Source organism: Harpia harpyja, chromosome 4 (genome assembly GCF_026419915.1).
Source record: "Harpia harpyja isolate bHarHar1 chromosome 4, bHarHar1 primary haplotype, whole genome shotgun sequence".
Taxonomy (NCBI): domain Eukaryota; kingdom Metazoa; phylum Chordata; class Aves; order Accipitriformes; family Accipitridae; genus Harpia; species Harpia harpyja.
The window spans coordinates 34183991-34206814 of record NC_068943.1 but is presented as its reverse complement, the minus strand read 5'-3'; the positions used below and the strand labels follow the sequence as shown (position 1 = coordinate 34206814).

The following is a 22824-nucleotide window of genomic DNA, read 5'->3' as shown; positions in this document are numbered from 1 at the left end:
GCTCGCTTCCAGCCAGCTGCCTTCAGGCCAGCAAGTCCCACCCATCCCGTTTTATAGCACATGGGAAACACCTCATCTCCCATTCCCTTGCCATCGCATCCCCGGGGTTTTCAGGGCTCCAGAAGTGTCTGGTGGCCCGGTGCAAGGCAGAACTGATGGGCAGGACGATGCTGATCTTAAGGGACCACTTGCTCGAGCAAAACAAGCGGCACGCAGCCTTGCCTGGCACAAACTTTGACTTTTTTTCTCATTATCCAATGTACACTAGCACCTAGACCCCCCAGGAAGGCTGCAGACCTCCTGAGCTCCGCAGTAAGAAAAAGGCCGTGCTGCACAGCATTGGGCTAACAGGCTAACCGGGCACTGCGGAGAGACGGCAAAATGATCAGTCCTACTTTGCGGGGGGGGGAACCGGGCCACCGTGAACTCACATGATGTGCAGAGGTCCTCACAGAAGACGCATGGGCAGAGACAGACTTTGAAGCCAGATCTACCAAGACCCAGTCCTTAGGCTTAAAAAAATCCATATCACCAAGGAGTTGTCAGGGTACTTGCTGGTGAGGAGTTTGGCGTTACCTTGTCTCAGGTCCATCTCCTGCTACACACAGAGGAAAATCCTGAATGCTCCCCACAGAGGCAGCAAGGTCCTCGTGGACTGACATCTGTACGGCTGAAATTAGGGCCACGCGCCGGCTGCCCACCTCACTGGACATATTTCGGAGTCGAGAACGGCCAGGTCCTCACAGTGTGGTGCAGCTCCAGCCTCCAGAAAGCCTCCAGGCAGCCCACCCCTTCTTCTCAGAGGTGGGGAGCCATGGCTGATGATGGGAGAGCTGCCCAAAGAGCCAAACGCCTTCTCCTTCACCTCCTCACCACCTGCCGCAGGGAGCGGGGCTGCTGCATCCCCCTCCTCTTCTTCCTCCTCCTCTTCTTCACTGCCAGCAATCAACAGCGAGCCTCCAAACCGGACAGTGACAACCCACAGCAAACCCCCTCCCCCTTCCCCAATTTCTCTACAGCAGCTTCGGTGGTGGGGAGCGGCCGCAGGGCTCGGAGGGCACCGCTGCTGGGAGGAAGGGCAAAAGGGAGCCGTCAAGGGGGGTGAAGGTGGGGTTCTGCTCCCCAGACTGGGAGATGGAGCTGCTGGGGGGGTGGGCTCCCAAAATCTTGGTGCAGACCTAGTGGCTCCTGCGGTTGGACCACCCTGGCTTAAAAGAAATGCCGCAATAAATATTTAGTTAAATAAATTAAAAAATTATTCAGTAAAAAAAAAAGATTTTTTTAATTAAAAATAGCTAGTAAAAATATTTACTATGTATTTTTGGACAATTTCCTTTGATGTTGTTCATACCTCATTTGTCCTCGACATCTGCAAAAATGTAAACAATTAAGATTTGAGGCGACGTTTCATGGAAACCATTTCTAAGTTGCACTATTTGAAGGAATCGGAATTTAATTTTAAATTTCCTTGTGCAAGAGCTCATGTCAGAAATGCTCGTATGTTTTTCCAGTCAAAGAAAAGAAACAATAATATGACTTTACTGGTTGGTGCAATTAATGCAGCTCAAATTCCTAGTAAGTGTGGCTATTACTTAGCATTTGGACAAAACCATATTCACTGAAGGAGCTCAAACGAGGCACACATCGCTGAGAACCACAGTCTGCTCCCACGTTTCCTAAACAGAAGAAGGTAAACTAAAGAACACGTTTGACACAAACCCATCTCTCGACTCTCACAATCCAGGCTCAAGACCTCCCATTTGAACATACACCCTCTCGCACCCACGAATACACAGCCGTAAGTGAAAGACTGAAGCACAAATACGCCCAAGAAATGATCCTTACCAGGATCGATATGATAAACACCAAAGGTAGTGTCTATGTAGCGATAATCTGTTTTTAATGTGTCACGTGCAATCACTGGCTGTGATGTAAAAACAGAAGGCAAGAGTTTATTAGGTTTCAGATTCAGCTGAATCACCCAGCCCACCCCTATGCGAAGGCCAATGCGCCTGGAAGTAAACACAGTTCAAGTGGTGTGTATGTTTTCCAGGGTGTTGAGTTTCTGTTTTGTTGTAAATATGATCTATTACAAATATTCTCCCACATCCTACGGTCAATGTTTCAACATTTTCAGGTGCGTTTCTTGTGTCTTGTTTTCCTTGATATATTGCTGGAGGAAAAACTGACTGGCTTCGCATGATAGCTTTTGTATATTAAATAATTTTATTGTGTTTGAGCAACAAACTAAAACCAGGACGCTTGACAGTTACGGTATAATTCAGTGGTTTCTCTTCAGCCTGTAGGAAGGAAAATTCATGGCATGGTACAATGCAATGCTTGACAACTATTTCATCTTCTTTTCCTTTGTTTCACTGGAAAACTGATAGCTACCTGTCATCAAGGAGAAAAATAATTTTTAGCCAGAATCAGCATGGAGGCTGTGGCATAATAAAGGCTTACTTTTAAAAACAAATGTTTTTTTCCATTGTTGAATTCATGCTTGAAAAGCATATTTATATATGTATACAACTGTATTTGCATACAAATGAGTGCATTATGTATACGCTACACAAATGCATATGCATGGTATCGTTATATACATTTTATGCTAGATTTATATAGATGCAAACATGGCTAGACAATAATAGTAAGACGGTATTTTGACATATATGCATATATTCCTACGCTGCTGGTGACTAACACATTACAGAAAGCAGTGTTTGGGCAGGATGCTCAATAGGTAAAGTTTGTAGCGTACAAATACTGTCCACGGCGTAAATGTCCGCAGCAGAATGACAACCTCAGGCAGCTACACTCCTTTTCTTCTTGTGAAACACAGTAACTCTGTGCTTTTTTTTTTTTTTTTAACCTCCCTGTAAAATGGGTATAAAAAATGTCTGCCCATTGCAATCCGCTTAGTTAACAGTTTAACTGCTTTCAGATCTGGTGCTGCAAACGCAAACCTTGCTTACGCCTGGCCTGCGAGGAGCTCGTACCAATGAAACTGAAACCAGCAAGGTCCCAGCAGCAGGTTGTGCCTAAAGGCAGAGGCGCACCACGTACCGGCCCGGAAAGAGATAAGAAGAGCAACCGGTAGTTTCAATTTTACATTTGCATCTTCCAAGCCCCGAAGAGTGAACCTCGACCAGGATCAGACGAGCTCGTGCCATGTGGTCAGTAATAGGAAGGCACGTGGTGGGTGGCAGCTTGGTGGCTTCTCTTTTTATCCGAGAAGGAGAAGGGGATCTCCGATCAGGTTTAGGAGGGGGCTCGAGGCAGAGAAAAGCATCGGGTGCAAAGGGGTAAATGGTGGGGCTGCTCAGATGTGTCCTCCCACACGTTACAGAAATGCTGCTGCAGCTGCAAAGAAATCAGCAGTGGCTCCCTGAAAGCCACCCACTTTCACTCTGCTCCAGCTGTGGGTACCAACCTCACTGGCTGATGAAGCAGCTTGCAACAAAAACTCCAAAACCCTCAAAGCAAACGAAAAACAAAGTAGAGTCTCAGACAGCAGCTGGACTCTCCGCTATCCCCTCTTTGCTGGGGTGGGGATCGGTTCGCTGAGGCACAGACTCACGGGGATGCCTCGTCCTCTCCGATGGGTGCCAGAGCCGCCAGAGGATGGGAAATGCAATGAAGGGGCAGAAGGGAAAGGGTGAGCGGAGACAAAAAAGAGAAGAAGGAAAGGGTGGGGGGAGATAAGGAAGTCACAACAAGGGAAAAAACAGCAAGGAAGGAAAGTTAAAAAATAGGAGGAAAACGAGCACGAAACAAGGAGAGAAATGAGACTTGGGCAGCGTATGAAGAAAGAGGACGTGTATCAAAGCGCTCCAAATCGGAGCTTTTGCAAAACAAAGCACCCACAAGAATACTTAACAGGCACAGAAGGACTGTCATCCCAGAGCTGTGCCTCCAAGGGACAAGGGGCAACCTCCGCAGGTGCCCAGGGCAGGGCTGCGTGCGTGTCTCCCAGAGAGCTCGCCCCGGCCACACGCACGTCCCCACCACGGCGTGCCTTGCGGAGGCTTCAAGGGCGAACAGATCCAGACCTCCTGCCCCCGGTGCAGTCGGACGTAATTTTGCATTTCCAACACCTGCGCCGCAGTGAGGTTCACCCGGGCAAGCACGCGCTGCAAAGCTGGCCCTGCGCCTCGCTTTCTGCTGCCGTGCACCAGCCAGCCAGGATCTCCTTTCCCTTCAATCCTGGGCCGCGGCTGACGTCGCCCTGCGGCACCCACAAGTCCAGAAGAAGCACCCCCGGGCTGCGCTTCCCCGCGATGTTTCCAGCAAAGCCTGGCGGTGCTGCAAAAAGACACGAGGTTTGGAGCTGGCCAAGGAGCCCTCGCCTGGCAGTGCTCCGTCCCGACCGGCCAGGCACAGCACATCGACTGACGGGCTCAGGGGTGCCAGGGACTGACAGCTCCTGATGAAGTGGTATATCAGAGCAGCCTTGACCCACCTGAATAAATGCCACAGCACCCTCAGCATTTCTTGCTAGCGTTCCGCCCAGGAGGACCCAGCAGTGATGGCCACTGTTTGGATACGCACTTAAAGAAGGACTCGGGAGTCAAAATAAAATGGACAAGGGACAAAAATGAATTTTAAAAAATTCCTTAACGTATGTTGGCTTGTTAAAAACTTGAGCCTTGTATAGTTTTGTTGCAAATCTGCATTTTTACATTACAGGAAATTCAGTTACTTTTCCAGATCTGCCAGATGTGTCTTCCCTTCAGCTGGTATCTTCCTACAATTTTTTTTAGTGAAACCTTTTCTTACAGCTGTTTTTCTTCTCTTCTACATATACACCTAATCACACTCTTTGTAAAATCGCCATGGTGTGGTTGAAAAGTTGCTTTGCAAACAAGCAAGGAGCACACTTTTCTCACAAGACTCAAAAAGCATTACCCTCTCCGCACATGAAACTGCACAAAATAAGACTTCTACCATGAGAGACAAGAAATGCAATTCTAGATGCTGGAAGTGTTGTGTTAAGGCTTTGACACCACCAGGCAGAGCTGCCTTCTCCGTCGTTCCTGAACAAGGCTTTCCAGCCACTCGTGATGTCAGGAGGCACCATTCAGACAAATAACAGCAACCCACATCTCTGTGGATTCTCCTCAGCCTCCATAAATAGGCACTTTCTTCGCTGCTCCATCATGTGAACCTAATGAGGGGCTTTTTTAGTATTGGAACTGAATCAGGAGTGCAAACACAGGCACCGCTCTGACGCTGTCTAGACCCTTCGTCCCCCACCCCTGTCAGCAGAGGGGCACTTCGGGTGTGAAGCAGATGTACAGCCTTCTCCAGAGCAACACTCGGAATCCAGCACAGCAGCGTGTAACCCGTCCAAAGTCAGTCCCCCAAACCAGGCAGGCTCCATGCCTCAGCCTGCCAAAAAGCACAGAGGCGAGGAAAGGACTTGCCCTCCCCAGAGCCCCAAGGCTGTGGAGATGGCTTGGTTTGTCACCAAGAGTCTCCAGCTTTGTCACCCTGGAGACTGACCAACGGACAATAACTGCATTGTACACTTCTTATTTTGCAGTGTTGGCACCTACATCATTCAGACCCCTCCCGGGCACCAACTTGAACCAGGGCTGAACAACCAGCAGCCTGAAGAGAGGGAGAAAGAGTGAAGGCGGCGATGTTCAGTCGTCCTCTGTGAAGGGTGCGAAGGTAGCTCAAGAATGGGCCTAACTGCTGAGATAGGAAAAGGAGAAGACAAGAGAGAGAGAGAACAAGGGTGAAGGAGCCCAAAAAGATGTCACCATGTTCCTACAAAGCTATCAGTACCTGGTAGCTGAGAGGGGAGATGAGTGTAAAACTCACCGTTGAGTACGTTGAATTTCTCAGTAGCTGACTAGTTAGCAAAGGTTGTAGTTTGCAGACAATGATGGCCAAATATTTCTGACTCACCAGAACAGCTCTCATTTTTGTTTGCTTTTCTGACAGATCTTCAGGAATAGGTCTTTGCCCTACTGCAGTTTTGCAGCATTATGGGTTTGCATTATAATCTTTCTCCTCGATTCTTCTTTCTCCAGGGTCAAGCCTAACCCAGACCAGAGGAAAGTCCCTGCAGAAGCAGTCACCCAGAGCACCTTCATCCACTCCTCGGTTTTCAGCTTGATCCAGCCGCAGGTGAGAAAGGAGACTCAGTGGTTGCTGGTGCTGTGAAAGCAGCAGCCAGAGTAGCTCGGTGGCCAGATGGATGGTTTGCAAAACATCAGCTGTGGAGCACTGGCACACCGATTACACAACTCTTCATCCCAAGCACCGCTGTTACAGCATGGGTAGCGACTCCTCCTTCATCATCAAACCCAGGATTTTCTTATGGTGATCAGAAGAACCGTCTATTTGAGTAACATCTGTGAAGTCGTGCAAACGGGTATTCAAAAACACCTACGTCAATGGATTTTTTCTTTGATATTTTAATCAAATTCATGTGCCAATGTCAGATGAAATCAGCACATCCCTTCCTCAGTGGGGTTACTGTCTAGCTGACAGATTGCTGCATGTGCAGCGATGTCTGAGCCAGCCAACGAGATCTGCAGCTCAGCAAGGAAGTGGGTAATTGCCATGGAGGTAAACGCAAGGTCAAGAAAATGGCTATAGCGAGTGCAAAGGTAAATGCTAAGCAGAGCAGTGACAGGCATCCAGAAGGGATTTTTCACAAGCACGCTGGCATGCTGTGTTGCACAGCTTGCTCTGCTCCTGTAGATTTCGAGCAAAAGCAGCCTGTGACAAATATTTTGAGAGTGCTTTGCAAGAATAGAAGCTGTGAGATGTTCAATCTGCACAGGCAGAGCCAAGCACAAAAAGTGGCGAGTGAACTTTTTCCTATACTGACTGCACCGCAGAGTAAGTTTCCTGATTTGCAGAGGCTTTTTACACTTCTTGTCACAAGCAACCCTGCTATGAAAAAGTATCTGGAAACCTCTTTTGCAAAACCTTGGTGGCATAACTTGTTTGAATCAATGGGGGAAAAAAAGGCCAAAAATTTTGGTAGTCATACGAATTACCCACGAAAGCTGTTGGATGCTCATGTTGGGCATCACCTTGCAGCAGGTGAGGAGAGCAGCCTGGCAGCTGCTGCGCTCACCACGGTAGCAGTGCTGTGTTGTTCCCTCGTGGATGATTCACAAGGGCTTGGTGAGGGAAGCAGGCAATTCGCAACGGGGATTTCTTCTAATGCAGCGAGTTTAGTTAGAAACCAAAAGAGCAACCCAGGCTGTTGGAAACAATTCAGAAGTATGATTTTCCTGTTGAGAAGACAACAGCTTTTGTTAGCCGTATCACTGCGGGCACAGCAAGAACGTGGGAGAAAAGCCCTGTTTCTCAATATAGTGCATGTGGCTTGCATAAAACCTTTGCTCAGCTTAGTTGGGGGAAAATGGAGTTAATTAACTTGTTATGGCGGTAAAACGGGCCTCTGCTGCCTTCTAACAATATCTCCAGGCAAAGGGGAAAGTACCTGCAATCTTCCCAGTCATAAGGTGGAAGAGAGGCTTTCAAGTTGTCTTTGTGCTGGCCAAGGCTTCTGGGGAGACAGGCGTTTAAGAGCCTGCGTGCAGCTTCTTTTAGCAGTTCAACGTGTGGGTAAGATTCACCTGCCATGACTCTAAAACTTAACGCTTAGGTCCTTGCCAACCACCTTCGGCGCCATTTGTAGTTGAGGAAGAAAAACAGGCAGAGAAAGTTCACTTACCCAAAGCCTGGCCTGAAAGCCAGGGCAGCTGAGCAGCCCTCTGTCTTGACCTGATGGGACCAACGTGGAGGAGCCAGCGCTGACCTGGGCACCAGTTACCTCCACACCCCTGCAGCCGGGTGCAAAGCCCACCCTTCCTGCAGGCTGCTAGAGATACGTGCAGCTGCTTCACTAGCCCATGCTCATTCTCCAAGGGTAATCCCAACCCTCACAAAATCAAACATCAGAGCACGTCAACGAGCAAAAGGGTTGGTAAGTTTTGGCTCTGGCTCAAACTTTAGTCACACCACTGACAGGACATTGACCAAGAAAACCCTCCCTCAAAGCAGTATTAGAAAAGTATTCTGCCTTCACAGTTGTCAATCAACTGCCTTTTTTTTTAAGGTCTGTCAAACGCTTGATCCAATCCACATCAAATATCAACTGATACTTTTGAGGCAATTTCTGTGTTTGAAGACGATGTGTTGGCTAGCGCTGTCGCTTCAAGTCTGGGTGGAAAACCTTCACATACTGCTGTTTTCAGGTGACTTACAGGTGCCCAATGGCAGTGAAGACTGAGGGAGAGCATATTTTCTTTATACAAAGGTGAATCGCATCATTCCAGGCAAGAAATCGAAGGCAGCAGCCATGCTGTATACAACACCATTTCTTAATCAGAAAGATCTTCAGCTGGAACTGCAAACCATCTTCTTTTCTGCAAAATAAATCCACAGCTAAATGTGAAATTGTATGTTTGATAGTACCGTGTAATAATAGTATTGATGGTATTGAAAAAAGACTATTATTTAAAAGCATCTTTGTACTTTGCTTTGATAAAAGCTACATAAATTAGTAATCTGTGAGCACCGTTCAACCCCTGCTACTGAATTTACTTCAAAATGCCATGCCAGTGTTGTAGACTTAATAGCAACTTAAAAATGAATATGTTGACCTGAAAATGGGCTGGTGTCAGTGGAAAGGGCGAGAAGATTGACAAGGACTTTAAAATCTGGTCCCCCTGCACGGATTATAGTCAGAATTACCAGTGGCCTTTAGGAGACCAGAATATTCTTGTTTGGAAGAGCTGTAGATGGAGTCAGCTGGTACTGGTACTACAGGGTAAGGTAGATTTCCCCCTCTCAGATTGCTCCCTTCACCTGTTAACCTGTTATTATAACAAAGACTCGTCTTTGTTAGCCGCTCTGCCGCAGGGCTCACCTTATCTACCGGCAGAGAACGCTGATTTCATATCAGAAGTGGAGGGGGGGGCAAAGAGCGATGGGGCGGCGGGGCGGCAGGGCGACCAGCAGAGCGGGAACCTCGCAGCAGCAACCAGGGATTCCAGGGTGTTGAAACATCTTGGGAATGCACCGACCATGGTGAGAGGATTTCTTTGTCTTTTCGTGAAGGTAGGAAGAAATACTTTAAAGCAGTGTGTGCAGAAAGGGGATGCAAACTAAGGGTCCAGGGAGACACCGGCAAGAAGCACCGACAATGAGCTCACGGAAAACGGCATGGAAGACTGTCTAAAGCATGGAAAGAAACACGCACTAGCAGCGTCTGGCTCTCTAAAGATCTCTTTCACTTAAAAGAAGCAAAACTTTTTTGCAAGAGTCTTCAGACAAGGGCTTCTAGTACCTCCTGAGAAGCAGAGCATGCACAACCCACACAGTCAAAAAGGGAAAGATTAAAGAGGAGCAGGAGAGACTTTTCAGAAGACAGCTATGTTCGGTGCCGGAAACATCATCTTGACTATGAATGGGACTCTTCACCGTTAGAAGTGAGACACTGATTCACGAAGTGATGCTGCACCAAGAGGCAGCAGGAAAGGTTTTGAAGAGCAAACCTGCTTTTGCTGCACACAGCATCTCATGGTCGGCTCAGAGTTAGAGGATCATTTCAGTGCTGAGTATTTGTGAACTGGATAGATAGAAAAGCAGAACACAGCCTCGAACATGCAAACCATAAAACTGCTCACAGGAATGGAGGAGCAATGCTAGGGTCAGAGGCCAGGTTTCTCTGAGAGAAGCTACACCATGGGACAAGGGCTCATGAAGGTAAGAACAAACATGAAGGCTCTCAGGCAGCCGTCCAGGTAACCTGGGGTGAATGCCACGGATGAACATTCTCTGCAAGTGCATGCCTTTTAACTCAGTAAGTAAGAGCTGAGGGTAAAAATAGGGAATTCTTACAAAGACTATGAAAATAATGAAGCAGAAAATGCTCTGTGATAACCCATGAGCTGAAACTCTGGCACACGCAGAACCGTGCGCACATTTGTAGGGGTGAGCTGTAGGCTCACAGAAGCATTAGGTGCTTGTGGAGGCACTCCTGATTCCTTTCAGGTGAGTATTAAATCAAAGGAGACCTACTGGGGAGACAGCCCTTCATCTTCTACAACAGGAGGAGGACGATCAGCCTCCAAGGTCAGCTGGCCCTTTGCCCTGTTAAAACATTCTGGCTTGAAACAAGCCCAGCTCACATCGGCCTGTTAGCCAAGCACTAGTGTCCTGATACCGTGAGAAATACAGGTTCTTTTTTCTCCACTCACTAGTTTCTTCCTCCTCAAGTGTTTGCTTATCTCTTGTTCGGCAGAAGACACGATTATCAGTCCAGCTCATCGCCTCCTTCACCAACACCAGCACCACCAGCAAGGAGAGATTTCAGGCGACTTTTGCCCAGAGCCAGAGGGGCGATCCTGCAGCGCCTGGGGCCCGTGGCTGTGTGGAGGAGTGGGCTGAACCCACCCGCAGCACTGAACCGCAGCGGGGCCGTCCTCCCACGCGGGGACTCGTGGCAAAGCTAAAGCCGCTCTTCATTAAAGCACACCTACCTCATTCCTCCCACTGAGAGGCAATTGCGTCAAGAAGCACCGCTTTGCAGCAACACCCTGCGGGGAGATACGATGCACTGGATCTGGGTCATCCCTCCCAGCCTTTGAGGGACATCCACGCTGCGCTGGGATGTGGGAGCCTCCTAAAGCAGGTGTCGACATCTCTTCCCAGCAGTGCCTCTTCCAGCGGCTCCGAAACCCCGCCGATCCGAAGGTGCTCCCAGTGCTGCAGATGCAGCGTGGGCACGGTTTGTGGCTGCGCAGCGGCTGAAGGAGATGGCCTCAGAAGGGCGCTCGGCAGTGGAGCAGCCCGGAGGACAGGTCCTGTGGTGCACGGGATTCCTTACGCTGGGCATCCTCGCCATTCCCTCTGCCACAGCGGAGGAGAGCTGCACAAAGCCGTCATCTCCCTACAGGGGTGTTGATGGGCTGAGATAATCTCCCCTCTAAACAGGAGAGAGGCACACGGAGTGGGTGTACCTGGGGAAGGATCCCAGAACACGATAAACCGGTATTCACCACTCAGCAGTTACGCCGCTGCGCTCCCAGGCGTGAGCACCGATATCTGCAGGCGGGCGGCAGACGTTCTCCTCTGCCTGCCGGGGGGCATGGGCAGGCGGGCGCTGGGTCATGTGCGGCTTCTTTTTTTATTTTGGCTGGTTTGGATGAGGATAAAACACAGGGGCATTATAGAAGGCTTCTGTCGTGCACACCGGCGCAGTGGGCACGGAGGAACTGTCGTCCTGTTCTGTCTACGAAGGGCTCAAATTCACGCACGTCCCACCAACTACATCAGCCTTTCTGGGCTCCCGAGGAGATGAATTAAGGATTACGCTTTATGGGACCTTCCTCAGATGCTGTCAGCCATGAACATACCTGGGGGCATCCATCACCCTCTGCTCCCGGCCAGCGCTGGCGACGGCGGGCTTCTGGCACGGCCGCATCTTGTCACCCTGCTCCGCAGCCCCAGGAGAGCAGGCTCCGTCCTCTGTCTGGGCAGCATCCTCCAGGGTGCAATTCCTTGTCTTCTCCAGCAAAGAGAGCGAGCGTCCTCTGGAAAGGATGCATTTCGGTGCCTTGGTCTTATGGCCCTTATAATCAGCATGAAGCAAACACTGAGCTGGAGGAATAAGTAAATCATCGCAGACCAGAAAGAAGAATAATTCTTTGTAAAGCATTTTCACAGGAGGTTATTGAAACACCGAACAAACATAGCCTGAGAGACTTCTTAAGCTTCGAAATATTTCTGTGAAGTATGCAAAAAAAGATAAATATATGCTGGAGCTCTCTGTTCGTGTCTGGGGTGGGAAAGCATAGCTTCTTGGCCGTGTATAGCAACCATAGCACCAGCAGTTAGGCACAGGAAGTTGAGAAGAATACCACAGACATTTTACATGCGAAGAGGTAAGTTAGCTAGTCTGAACATATTTTACCTGAGTAAGGGTGTGACTAGTCTGCAGGGGTTATCATCTTTTTAGGGTGTAACAAGCTACAGCATTCCTTCTTTCTCTGGGATAAATGTCCCCAGTCCTCCCGTGGAAATTTCACCCAGGATGGAAAAGCCATTTATCGGGGCATCGGCCCAAGGGAAAACCTTGCAACGCGCTGGGTGAGAGGGGGGACGACAGGCACGACGTCTGGCTGGGACCAAGAACCGCAGTGCCATTTGCATGCAATTTCTCATTCATTAATGCAACTCCAGGAGAGATGTCAGAGCTTTAATCACTCCGATTGATTGTGATTAGTAATGATTTGTTGCAGTGGTTTGCAGTGTATTTCCTTGTAATCCAGTTCAAGTATAAATCTGCCTTGGCAGTTTCTGGATAATTCAGATAGCCTGTAAGAATTGTTCCTGTGGGAGCAAAAACCTGGATATTGTATCACCAATTTCCATCATAAGATGCTTTTTAAATACATCAAAACAATTGTTTTCACTCAGGTCTTCGAACTGAAGCGGGAAATGTCTCTTGCCCAGCTGCTGCAAAACTCTCGCCCCATTTTTTTGAAAGCCTATTGTGACAACAAAATTGCTACATAAGCTTTAAAGGAATGAGTGTCAACCAGCTTGTCATACCACAACATTCATAACACCTTCAGGGAGCAGAACAAACGGTTAAAAGGAAAGTTAGCTGACTCATTTCATGAGTAGCTGGTGTTAGTCGTAGCAGCTTGGAAGTTAACAGATAAAAATGTTATCACAGCCAGCAGCAATATAGCCCTAACGACGACAGACAGACTTATGTATAAAATAAGTCCAATTAACTGTCTTAAACATGGGCAATTTGGGTTTGTTATTAATATTCCAGTAGCGTACTGGAGACCAATTGACTGCTGCAGTATGCTTTAGAGGAAAAGTCTTGCATTTCCGCATCTTCCACTGAAGAATAATTTTATTTAAAGACATACAGAGACTTCAAAGTGCTGCTCCTTTCGGATAACTAGGCCAAATTTTGTATTCAGTCACCCTGGTATAACTTGAGTTTACAGTAACTCCATTGACTTCATCAGCATAATTAACCACTGCAACAACTTACCCAGCAATGCTGTGGACTCTCCATTGCTGGAAATTATTCAGACCCAAATGTTTGGTTGTTTGCTTGTTTCTTCTGAAAAAAAGATGCTTTACTTCAAATTAATAAGCCACCCAGCTTGTGCTGCACGTGGTATCGGATTAGGGGGTTATGTTGCCTCACTTTGCCTTCATGATCCACAAATGATGGGTCCTGTTCACATGGGGGATTTGGGAGCTCTGGGGTGGCGTGGACAGCCGTACCCCCCCCCAGCAAGAGCACCTTGGCACAGCATCGCTACCTCCACGTAGGACCATTTTACTGGGGAGTGAAGCACATTCCTCCCCGAGACAAACCCTCGTCGGGGACCTTTGAACTGACTTAGCCCTAGATGTCCTGGACTCAAATCTTTATCTCCATTCCTGCAAAAAGCCAAAGCATGCAACCTGATACTCACAGTTCATTTGTCACCATCAAAAAAACCCAGCATTCGAGTGTCTTCCTGTAAGTTTCTAGGCAATTATTCACCTACGTCACCTGGATTATCAGATACCATGAGTTATTTGTTGATTTGTTGTTTGGCTTCTGTGCAGTAAAATCATGTGTCATCGTTTGTGGGGGTGAGCAGGTCTAGCAAACGGTTCAGAAAAGGGTAATATCTTTCCATAGCCCAATTAAAATCAGGGACTGCTGCTGCAAAGGCTGTCTGAGGGGAGCCGCAGAAACTATTCAAATTAGGAGCTGCTCTATCTGGCCTAATTATGAGAATTGGAGTGAGGAGAGGTGTGTTAACAGCAACACTTAATTTTTATTGTAGTTACTTGACAGCCACTGCAGTCATTTACTCCTGGGCAGGGTCACGCTGCAGGGGCAGAGGAGGCACTGCTCATCCCACACGACTCTGTTACACCAGACCGCAGCCAAGCACGGAGTTTATGCTCAAAATAGGGTAGGTTCGGAGCCGACAGCCCAAGGTAAATGCTTGTGGAAGGCCCCAGGCCCCTCAGCTTCTCTGATTTAAGTATAGGGAGAGCAAAAACAGTAGGGGAAGCTTGCCACGGGATTTTAATTTCTTCCTATGTTTCACATTTTACGCTTGATTCTGCCTCCTCTTGCAGCAGTAACAACTCCTCCCGACTCTGGTACGTGACGCCGGCAACCTCAGGCCACACACGTGTCGGACGCGTGGGCTGCCGCTTCCAGTGCCCATGACCGTTCCCGCAGACGGCCGAGGCAAAGCCACGGCCACGACCCTGGGGCTGCTTCCAGACCTGCTGCCACCAGTCACCTTCCCCAGGACCAGCGTGCCCAGTCTGGCGCCCAGACCCATCCCATCTGGGTGGAAGGGCTGATTTTTCTTCTCCAAGAGGCTCTCCCCCCCCCCACTCCAGGCATCACACAGACATGGGCACCTCGGCCAGCTTCCCCCTCGCCCGGCTGCCTGCCCCCTCCCGCAGCCCCAGCACCCACCACCCTGGCACATACCCCCAGTGCTTGTCGGCAAGAAATTGTTTTAATTTTTTTATTTTTATTTGGCAAGCATTCACCCAGACTCACCTCCATACCTCTGTACTGCTCTGCCCTTCCCCATCTTTTTAACTGCCACTCTCCACTCTCGTTCAGGTGAGGTGTGTAGGAAATCTCAGCGCCCACCAAAGTGAGATTGGCAAAATTATGAAAAGAAAAAAAAAAACAAACACCACAGGAGTTTCACTCATTTTTACCAGCTTAACGCCATTTTTGTTCCTGAGCAATGGCTTGAGTGACCTTCTCTGGCTGGGAAGAACTGGGACAAGTAAAAATAATAGTAATTAAATGTTATAAATAACATCCAGCAACACCCCTGACACAACCACGGATGGGACAGATTTTTCTCTGGGTCACCTTCCCCGTTTGCCCTGCACTGTTACCGTACAACTCAGTAAATGTTTTCTTTGCAAGTGGGGATGCCACACCGCAGACTGCTCACCTTGTGTGCCCATTTCAGGTTTCAGCGGACCCCAGTATGGTCATCGATGGGGATCCCCTCGCCCCGAGCCCCCCCTTTCTCCCTTTCCACATCCTCTTTTCTCCTCCTCCCAGCTACAAGGCAGTGGAAAGTAAATACAGCTTCTCTTTCCCATCCTGGCCAGGAGAGGAGGGGAGCAGGTTTTTCTTTCCCCATTTCCCCATGGTGGGAGGAGGGAGAAGATCTGATGAACAGGTCTCAGTGCTTTTCCCAGGGCTGCGCCAGAGGGAAAAACTGCAGCACTCACCCCTCGGCTCTGGCTGACGGCCCAAGGTGATGCTGCTGGGTCTCAAGGCACTGGAGATCCTGGAGAGGAGCAGGGGCATCCCCCCTACCCCCCTGACCGGGCACCAGCTCCAGCGCTGGAGCTCCTCCTCGGCCATGCCCAAGCCTGCTCCTGCTTCCGACGCAGCGCTTCGGCAGCTGAAGGAGACCCGGGGACGGCTCAGGGAGGGATGCAGAATCACCCCCGCACCGCAGTATGGTTGATGGAAGCGGTAAGATGGGTGAAAGCTGTCTATTTCCTACACTGGCACCTGATTAAACGCCCATTTGGGGGATGTGCTGCAGAAGAAGACACACAGAGTAAGTTCTTGCCAACAGCCGTGGAGAACTGGGAACAAGCCCCGCGCAGCCCCTTCCAACCTCCAGATAACACCACTGCCAAGACAGAAACCCACGTTTCTTTTCAAATTTTGTGAAATCCAGGGCTCGAGGAGCCACGGGAGCTACAGCCCTGCGCTGGTGGACATGCAGCCGGGTATGCTGTGGCTTAGGGACCGGGGGGCTGCAGGTCAGGCATCAGCCCACCCAAGCCCACCTCACTTGCTGCCCCGTGCCGAACTGAAACATGTCCCTTCGAAAGCACAAGGCCTGCTCCCCTCCCCTCTTTGCTATCGTTTTTCCATGGAGAAAATGAACCACCACGCAACCCAGCGCAGATGAGGCTTTGGAAAGGTGGCCATTCCCAGCCCCGTGGTTCACAGCGGCAAAACATTGGGGTTGGGTGTTTTAGCTACCGTTTTGGTCAGTCCCGTTATCATCACGCAGCAGAAGAACCGCCTCGGGTGGCTGTTACGCTCAAACCAAACCTACGTGTTATACGGTACGCACGTACCGGGGGAGTTGATGCAGCCTGGAAGAAGGCGCATCCCCTCCAACATCTCTCCTTGGGAGACGCACAGCCACGAAGTCTCCTCCAGCAGGAACCCGACGGCGGGGGCCCCAGCCTCACATCCCAAACGAGGGTACCGGTCTCGTCTCGCATGGGGATCAATGCTGGGAGCAATAACTTTAATGGCAAAGCTCCTGTGGATGTCAATGCACAGGGTCAGGCCTCCATGGCTTCTCTAAGTGAGCGACAACCAGCAGCATTGGGCTCGGGGGAAGCAGGAGGGGCACGGCAGGCACTTGGAAAGACCGCCAAGCCTGATTCACCAAATCTTTAAAAATTAGGAGATAGGGAAAGGAGCCTTAGCGTCATTTTTCACACTTGCAAATGCCCCTCAGGTTAGGGTCTTTTCTCTGTGGAGGGGGAGGATAGAAGCTGAGCAGCCCCTGCAGCAAGGAAGCTTGCCAGTTGCTTTTAAAACATCTGCAGAAGGTGCTGGCAAAGGAGCAGGAGATGGTTCAGGTCTGGGAGAGGAAGAAGTGGAAAATTAACAGCGGGTGGGATGGCTGGCATCTGCGGAGCGTCGGGAAGCTCCTCTCCTCCCGGCTGCATCCCGGCAGGACCCACGGCAGCCCCACCAGCTGTGGGGGTGCCTTGAGTGGCTTTAGGCAGCCTTCATCCCTCTCCGCCGCTCTGGTTAGTAAATCAGGCGGCTTGCAATAACAGAGGAACCAATTTGACTGCAGCCCTGCATTGAGGCAAGCAACCTTTCACGCACCTGGCAGCTGCTTCTGATCTTGGAGCAATTGGAAAGTCGAATTTACACCCCCACGATACCAGCACAATCCGGGTCTGGATATTGCCACTCAGCATCGCTGCCAGTCTGGTATAGCACTGCCACACTCAGGCCTGTGTACCTTGTGACTGTCCTAAAACAACCCTTTTCAAAACATTGCAATATTAAGTTGCTTTCAGGAAAGACGGGGAAAAAAGTAACTTCCAATAATTTTATTAGAGCAATGTTTCCCAGGGTTTTAAACTCGATGATCACAGGGCCTTTTTGAGTAAAACACAGCTGCTGATCACATTGAGAGCAACACTGCTGAAAACGTTCATTTTCAGCTTAGAAGTGGGCTAAACTTGAAGTGTTCCTTATATTTTATTTTCCCCCTTTTCCTTTTATTTCCCCCCTTTTTGTCTTATAGCTTGTGGGTTTATAAATCCAGCTCTATAAAATCCAGTTTTATAAAACAATTTTGCATTTGCTGTTATGTTACAGCTATCATATCTTTTTTATATATGTTTATAATGGAATAAACCCTGGTCTGAGGGACTGGGAGGTTTTTAGGAGCAGCTGTTGGTATGTGCCTCCAGTTCCATTTTCCCCTCAGTAAGCACTAAGCAAACATCCCCTCACCAGGGAGGCTTAGGGTGAGTTCACAGTAAAGCCTTCTTATATCCAAAATGGCAATTTGCTTGAGCAATCCCATTGATTTCAGGGGGTAATCGCTAACCTGAGGAACAAGCTCACAGCATTGCCCTTAAATCCAGGCGGCTGTTTTGCTTGCACCTTCTCCCTTATCCAATGTGGCTGTAGTGTGCTGAGCATCAGGATTCATTCTATTTAAAAATCAGCTCTAAAGATAAGATTATCCCTTATCTTTGAAAACTGCCCAGCTTTGCAGAGCATCCCCTGTCCCGGGCAGCCCAGGAGCACATCCCAGCCGCTGGCCCGCACCAGTGGCAAGCATGCGGGCAGAGTCCGGCCCTTGAACAGGCAAAACCCCTTTGCCAGCAGAAAAATAAGAGTAACCCACCAGTGTGGCTGCTGGTCAAGTGGAGCCCAGCGGCTGCCGTGGGGCGGAGGGCAGGAAAACACGAGTGCCTCCCTGGGAACCCCTTGACGCTGGAAAGCCGTCTCGGCTGTCCCCAGGGTGAGCTGGTACATAACGCACCGAGGGGAGAAAGAGTTTGCATCCCTGACTCGAGCCAATGTGCACAATCGCCTCCACAATGCGAGTGCTGGGGAGCGGCTGGGATCCTCTCAGGCAAATTTAGGTGGGCAAATGCTTGCCCATAAGGAAAACGGGGTGCTGCTTTTCCTTCCCGGCGGTGAGGCAGGCCTGGGAACGGGGCTGAGCACCGCATCGGTCTTGATCTCCCTCGCTGCCTCCCCACTTCCCCAGTGAAATCTGAAACGTGGCTATTTCTGCCACCGCTGACAAATACCGTCACCTTTCGCTCCCTCCCCTCCCTCGCGGGTGACAGGGTGCAGCGTCAAGGACCACAAATGAATCATCGCTCGGCGGCTCCTGCGGCTTTCGAGCCCAGCGGTGGGAGCGGGGCCACCCACGCCAGGCCAGCGCTGCGGGGGGACCGCAGCCCCAGCTGCAAGGAGAGGCAGTGGGGGGGGTCTGCGTTGCATTTGGCTTTTATTGGGAAAATGGGAATAAACACCAGGGGCTGCGAGGGAGAAGAGAGGGAAGTTGGCTCTGAAACATCCCCAGAGCAGCTGGCCACGCTGCCTCTTTTCCTTGCCGCGGCCACAGCAGCCGGGAGCTGGCAGCCCAGGGGAACCTCCGCTGGCCCGGCGATGCCCAGGGCAGGGTAGTCCCAGGAGAGGCTGGGCAGCGCAGGGGCATGGAGAAGCCCAGCCTGGCTGGAAAAGCTTCGTCCCGCTCGGGGCCAGACCTAAGCTTGGGTCAGCAACTCCACCACCACTGCCCACTGCCAGCGCTTCAGAGAATCTTCTTCCACGGCAAAACGCCTCTGTTGCTGACATCCATCTGAACTCGCCTCCACAGGCATTAAGAAGTTTCTCTGACAGGCAGGGACTGCTATGCAAAAGAGCTAAAAGGTGAAGGGGAACTCCCCTGGGTTGGACGCTATGTCCTGGTTTCTTTGCGGGGTCACAGCTCGTTGCTCAACGTTGCAAGACCACTTTTTGTATGTAAAGAAACAAAGCAAGCTTTGGATACCACATGCCAGCAGTTAAGCTTCTCCAGGACATTACTTGACCCAATCGCCCTCAGATCCTTCCTGCCACCCAGGCTGGCCCTTCTAGTTTTTCTTCAGGCTTCCAGCTTTTCTTTGAGTAAAAAAAATAGAGCGCTTTATTGCACAAGTGCAATATCACATATTACACATACGCAACTCGTCCCCAAGGGGGTAGAGGCACCCTGATATGAGCAGAGCGTTACCCTTTTTTGCCGGGAGCTCTGCTCCTATTTCAGGGTGTCACTCGCACCCCTCCCTGGGCGCCAGTGCTCGCCATGCCACTCCTCCAGGGCGACACATTCCAGAGCACAATCAAACCTATTGTGCAGCTCTGAAACAGTTTTTGCTTTAATCAGCTGGGGGAACAGCACAAGGATTTTATATCTGATCCAATAAATCCACACTGACATCTTGTGGAGATCATGAGACCAGAATGCCGCAGCCACTCGGCAGGGTGGGATTTACACCCTCCCTGTGTCCTGCTCGACACCCTCACAGTGGCAGCCGGACTTCCCAAAGCACCCGCAGGTGTGTCCACGGTGAAAACCAAGCCCTGCAATCCCAGAAGTCATCATTCTCTGTCCACAAACATCGTTTTGCTAAGCGATCCTCACAAACCCAACTAAAATGAGACTACTTTTAAATCCTCACTGAAAGTAATACCATGCCCCCTCTTGCATAAATGCTGCGATGCTTCAGGCTTCCCATCAAAGCACAAGCTTCTGATGAGGAGCTATCTTCATGCTGGAATTTTATTATCTCTGTAAGTGCTGGAAGAAAATGGACCCACGTACCACTCTAGCACTCCTTTAATGCTCCTCTTCATTTAAAAATACATGGCTTAAGCAAAAACTGCCTGCAGTTTGGGAACATGCACAAGATTTTCCTCCCCATTCACACTATTCATTTCAGCTCCTCTGCCAGGTCCAAAGGATTAAATTAAGCCACTGCCATCTTTCTTCCAGCACTCGGGTAAGTGTTCCAGGAGTACAACCCCTGTTAGGCACAGGCCACATCAACACCGCAGCATAATTGCTTGGTAGGGGTTAACACCAAGAGCTGAAATCCCAGCACAGATAATCTTGCAACCAAACCATACAATCATTCCTCCAGCTGCTTTCTAACACCACGCTGAGGAGCAAACACTCAGGCTTGCTCCATAACGGGGGGAAAAAGTGCTTCATCAAGTCTGATTGCTAGCAAACCATTCATATCAAATGGGTTTGAGAAGACCAAGGGTGCCATCAGATGTCAGAGACAAAGTTTGGGCCGGTGTACAACCCAAGGGGCTGGCATTATTCACGCCTCACTGAGACCCCCTGCATTAACACAATAAATTATTCAACCCTTCATAAGGTATTCACCCTACTCACTCCTAGCCTTCCCTTTGGGCAAGGGACCATCCCCGAGATGTTTGGGTTTTTTCAGCCCAATTTCTGACCTGTCCGTTTTGGGGGAGACACAGAGCTGGGTTCAAACCAGGTTGTAAGCAAGTGCTTTGGATTTAACTTAACTTGACAATCTGTTCGACCACTGGCGGGGCAGGGCAAGAAGGGCCCTTGGGAAGCAGAAATAAAGAAGTTAAAGGGACAGAGACAGGCAGGTAATAAGTGTTATGCCTTGAACTTCCCCATTACACCTTTACAAACCGTATGGGCCCCTTCATTCCCCACTTTCTTCCCTCACTCTGCCAACCCGGAGTCGCTGCCCTCTGCCAGGTCTTCTGCCCACAGCAGTGCCTCCGTCTCCTCCGAGATGGCCAGAGACTCTCTGGTAGCACCAGGTGGGTGGAAAACGGAGACTATCCGAGTGTGCTGGAAAGGGGGGGAAAGGAGCTTGGACTTCTTCACGGACTTCACCCGCCCCAAGGAAAAAACGTCATCTAAAAATCGCACAGGGACAACGTTCCCCACAATTATGGCTCCAGGTCAGTCTGCTCCAACTTCTCGCTCTCCTCAGGGCAGCATCAAGTGCCCCAGCCCCCCCAAAGCCAGACAACTTTCCAAGGCGGGTGCCATGGAGGTGTAGCATTAGCAGCACATTAACAAGACCTCAGCCTCATGCGTAAATAAGGAAATGTAAGACCGCAGAACATAAAACACTATTTTGCCTTGGACAGATCCTAATGCTGAGTCCATGAAGTTACACATAATACCACCTAACCAGTTACAAAAGGGGGAAAACTAACCATCGTAAGAAAAGCCCAAACAACTCCAGCGTAGGAATCGCCAGCTGCAGCACTGGCTCCACTCCGAACAACAGCAGACGGCTTTTATCCTTTGGGCTGCAAAAGAGAAGGGGTGATTTTTATGTTTCTAAGTGACTAATCTGTAAGCAATGCTTTAAATTCCTGCAAGCCTACTCCTTTGGGACTACCAAGAAGTGTACACCCCAAAAAACCCACACGCATAAAAGCGCAGCTACTTGGGCTCTCTTAACGTGCCTTGAGCAGTCCCAGTAAGCATCTGCACGTATGTGCAGCTAGGTCTGATTATTCAAATCCTGTTGCCTAGTATTAACTCTCAAATCTATATTTAAGCACCTAAGTAGGAATTATTACAGCTTTCCAAAGATCCTAAGCAGCAAGAGCTCTTGTTAAGAGCTTGTCGAAGTACTGACCTCCTAATGAATCTGTTTAAATGATAACATTCACCTCGCTCCCAGTGCTGTGAAATTCAGTACTTTCATACACAGCTAATGCTTCCGAACCTCTTCCAGTTAAGACCAGAGCTTGTCAGTGTCCTGTCTTTCATATCAAAATACAGGTTAGATGCAAATACACGGAGGAGCTATTTCTGAAAGCCCACAGTGAATTCAAAGTCACTGTCCCTTGTTTTAGAAAAGGCTTGAAATACAGCAGAACACAGGCTGTGCATCACAGTTTGGCAGAAATTTGGGAAGAACAGTATTTTTGAAGTAAAACGTATCTGGGCATTGAACAGAAAATCAAAACTATCCTAGTACTAAATGGAGATACGTTGATGTAGTTCTCTCTCTCTCTCTCGATTCCAAAGCCAAGAAGCCTCTGAAAACTTCTGCAGAATTTGAACCTTGCTGTTCTTCCAGCTAGAAAGTCAAAAAGCTGCTTTTCCTTTCCACAGCCCAAGTCTAGCCCTTTGCCAGACAGGCAAACTCACATCCTGCAGATGATCAAAACAGAGCAACAATATTTCAACTCACAGAAAAAGGCCAACTCTTTATTTTTAATTTGCTTTCTTGTAATTCTGATTTAAAAATCAGTTTGCATATGAAGCCAGTGTTTTACCTTCATTCCCTAACTTCCTCCTTCCTGCCTGAGTTACAAGGAAATGTGAGAAAGACAGGAGCATATTTATAGGGCCAATAGCTGCTAAGTGGTTGGAGAGAACAAGGAAGAACACAATATGTGAGGCTGGAAATGCTCTGGAAAGTTAAGCAACGAGGCGTTAATGCAGGATTCTGAATGACCGAGTGAGTAATTCTGGATGAAAATTTAACAAAAGATAACTGAAGTAAAATACGCTGCAGCTGCTTAATAGATATGAAGGACCACACACATTTAATTAGAACAAAGGATGATCTAGAAAATATGAAGTTACTTCACCAACATAGAGGACTAGACAGAAAAGAGCAGTGGCATCATGCGACAGCAATCTGTAGGCGACAATTCTCCTTGCGGCAATGTCAAGTCCTCTTTCTAGC

At 49.3% G+C, this 22824-nt stretch overlaps 1 long non-coding RNA gene across 1 annotated transcript; it reads right to left on the bottom strand.

The window, feature by feature from the left end:
• Nucleotides 1–9892: 9892 nt before the first annotated feature.
• On the bottom strand, nucleotides 9893–17314 carry LOC128141479 (uncharacterized). Its single transcript, XR_008235068.1, has 3 exons — nucleotides 14585–17314; nucleotides 13052–13123; nucleotides 9893–12369 (listed from the first exon to the last, which is right to left on the bottom strand). It is a non-coding gene; the product is annotated as an uncharacterized LOC128141479 (long non-coding RNA).
• Nucleotides 17315–22824: the final 5510 nt, after the last annotated feature.